This window comes from Herpailurus yagouaroundi, unplaced genomic scaffold, assembly GCF_014898765.1.
Source record: "Herpailurus yagouaroundi ecotype Mexico unplaced genomic scaffold, PumYag 160, whole genome shotgun sequence".
NCBI lineage: Eukaryota > Metazoa > Chordata > Mammalia > Carnivora > Felidae > Herpailurus > Herpailurus yagouaroundi.
In genome coordinates, this window is record NW_024412401.1 from 20,424,618 (window position 1) to 20,427,901 (window position 3,284).

The window sequence follows — 3,284 nt, forward strand, 5'->3', positions numbered from 1 at the left end:
ATTCTCTACACTGTAGCCAGAATAAATTTTCTAAAATGTAAATCTGATTAAGCATTACCTGCTTGAAAGCCCTTGGGACAAAGCCTTATCTCCAGATTCCTAGCCTGGTTTACAAGGCCCTTCATGGTTGTCCCTAGCTTTTTCCTCAACTTTTGCCATTTCCTCCCCGCACCCGCACCCCCACCCCTTAAATTCTGATTATAATAAAACTACTAGTGATGTACTATTTTTTTCTTTCATCTTTGAGGATACATGTAAAGATATGAAGATAACTGTCAAATGTGCAGCGTAACTTCATGAAAACCAGCAAAGCCACACAACTATGTTTCCTAGGAAGAACAGGAATCAGGCCCTCAGAGTAGAGAGAACTTAGAGTTTGGGAACTAAAAAGTTGTTCAGGAATGAATGCAATTCTAATAAACAGGCTATCTTGTTACCCCTGTAGCCTCAGGAATTTGTCAGTATGGAGCAGAGACATAGTGTTTTGTTCTTCTCCTTGATTTGTTTTCCCCCCTAATTTGACGTTACTCTTTACTCTCAGACTTGTCTCTGGGAGTTACATTTCTTTCCCTTAGTAAGTTGCTGATGGATTTGGTCAGTCACTGCCCCTATAAATAATTTACTTTTGGCAGAGATTTTCCTTCAGAACATTTGTTGAGCTGCAATGTAGCCTACTGATTGACTGCCTCTTGGGCCTGAGAATCACCCTTGATATAATCAAAGGGGGAAGGATGATGGCGTCAGGTTGTAGACACAGATACTTAAATATGTGAAGAATTTCAGTGGGCTGCTTTCCTTAGTTCAGGGCCAATGATAAGGTATTTATTTTAGCAAGGCATCCATAGCATAATGGATTTCTTTTTCATATGTGATTGGTAACTGGCTACATGTAGAGTTCCTGGATTGAAATATTTTGTCATTAGAAGAATATAGATAGGGGCACCTGGGTGACTCAGTTGTTAAGCATCCAACTCTTGATCTTGGCTCAGGTCATGATCTCAGGGTTTGTGGATTTGAGCCCTGCATCGGGCTCTGTGCTGACAGAGTGAAGCCTGCCTGGGATTTTGTCTGTTCGGTTCACACATGCTCTTTTGTGTGCACTCTCTTAAGATAAACTTAAAAAAAAAAAAAAAAAAATTAAACAGTTAGTGCTTTTTTTTTTTTTTTTTAAGCACCACAGAGAACTTATTATTCCCAGATGAAGTCAATAAATAATTCTTCCTACTCCTGTCTGACACCAATCTTGTGAAGGGCAGTGAATCAAGCTCCCTGGTTGTTTCCCCAGGAGTTAGGAGCTGCCAGGCTGGGGCCTGTCTGGGTGTGGGTGTTGGGCAAACCGACTCAGCCTCCACTCCTTGCTCTTGGAGCTGGATCTCCATCCTGAGGAAGGCCTTGAGGTTCTCCTCAGCCTCGTGTTCCTCCAGGACGACCAGGGCCTGCTCCCCGCCATCCTGGTAGTGCTGAGGTAGTGTGGCCTCATACTCCACCCACACTCACTTGGGGCAGCCACTCATGCAGCAGTTTGTGTGGGGTTTGAGCCCAAGGGGCGGGGGATACTGGTTACAAGGGGCCCCCGCCAGGCAAGGAGGACTTGTGCTGCCTGGTGCCCTCTGCACGGGACTGAGAGCGCACCTCCACGTGATCCTTCTCAAAGTCTCTGTGGCCTTCCCGGGCTTGGACCCAGGCACGGTGCCGGTAAAGAGTGCTGCTGCCTCCCAGAAGCCTTTAGCACCAGTCCCAGCTGGAGAGTTGCCATGGCCCCAGACGCCTGGCAGCGGAGGTCACCGCCCAGCCTCCCCCGGCCAAGCTCCTGAGTAGCATCTCCCCCGCACCCCTCCGCTTTTTTTTTTTTTTTTTAAAGATTTTACTTTTAAGTTATCTCTGCACCCAATGTGGGGCTCAAACATAGAACCCTGAGATTAAGAGTCCTATCAATGTTCTATTGACTCGGCTAGCCAGGAGCCACAGATGTTGCTTTTTACTAGAATATTTTTAGGTACCGAGCCTCTTTTTTTCCATTAATTTTATCTGATACCCTTGAGCTCTTTCAGGTTGCAAATTCAAGTCTTTGTTCATCCGAAGAAAGCTTTCTTCTATATTTGAATATTTTGTTATGTTCTTGTACCATCTTCAGGAACTCTAATTATCCATGTGTTAGAGCTCTGCTACTCTCTCTCCACCTGCCTCCCCTTTAAAAATTTTATTAATTTCAATTTTTTTCTTTTTCATTTTTGGAGAGTTTCTTAAGTTTCTCCTTTGAATCATCATTTCAGTTTTCTTCAAAGTTGAAGTTTCTCTTGCTACTTTTTTTCTCTCAGTACTTCTAATAAATTTTTATAACTTTTTTCATGTTTAGGGGCACTTGGCTGGCTCTGTCAGTGGAGCATGCGATTCTGGAGCATGTGATTCTTGATCTCTCGGTGTAGGTTTGAGCCCGCATTGGGTGTAGAGATTACGTGTAAAAAAACAAAAAGCAAAAACACATCCTTTTCTCATGTTTACCTCAATATGCTTATCTCCCTGAGCTTCCTTTTTATTTGCCTCTCAGAAATCTTTCTTAGTATTTTGGTCTTTTATTTTACCTTTTCTCTTTGGCTTCTGTGACTCCATTTTATTTTATATTTTTAAAGTTTGGTTGTTTATTTATTTAGAGCGCCAGCGGGGGAGGGGCAGAGAAAGAGAGAGGGAGTGAATCCGAATCCATGGAGCTCTAGGGGACCTGAGCTGAAATCTAGAATCAGGCGCTTAACTGACTGAGCCACCCAGGTGCCCCTCTGCGACTCCATTTAAAAAAAAAAAAAAAAAAGAAAGAAGCTGCGAAATACTACCTAATTTTTTTTTTTTTTGCAATACATAATTTCAAAAGTCTTTCTTTACCTTTAAATGCATGTTCTTAGGTTGTTTTAGAATCATTTCATGGTCTATTTTTGGGGGGGTATTCTTAAAAAACATTTAAATATTTTTCCCCCCATGAATGATAAGATATTCATTCATATGTGGCTCCCCCCAGCCCCCAAACAGGGTGAGTGGCCATTTCTTAGATGACCTTGCTTTCCATTTCCTCTTAGATTTTGACATAGGGTCCTGATTGCCAGTTAAGTGATCCAGCAACCTCAAGGGAATGAGGAGGGAGGCCTGGCCACAAGTACATTTTTAGGGGAAAATTCTCTTTGTGTAGGATTTTATTTGTTTTTGGCAAAGTTGCTACGTCAGGTTCAGTTCTAATGTGGCTGCCCTGCTGCCTTGTACTACAATAGTCTTGCTTTCTCCTGAAGAATGGATCT

At 42.8% G+C, this 3,284-nt stretch overlaps 1 pseudogene; it reads right to left on the reverse strand.

The window, feature by feature from the left end:
- Window positions 1-1,091: 1,091 nt before the first annotated feature.
- Window positions 1,092-2,383, reverse strand: LOC121034627 (oxidoreductase-like domain-containing protein 1; annotated as a pseudogene).
- Window positions 2,384-3,284: the final 901 nt, after the last annotated feature.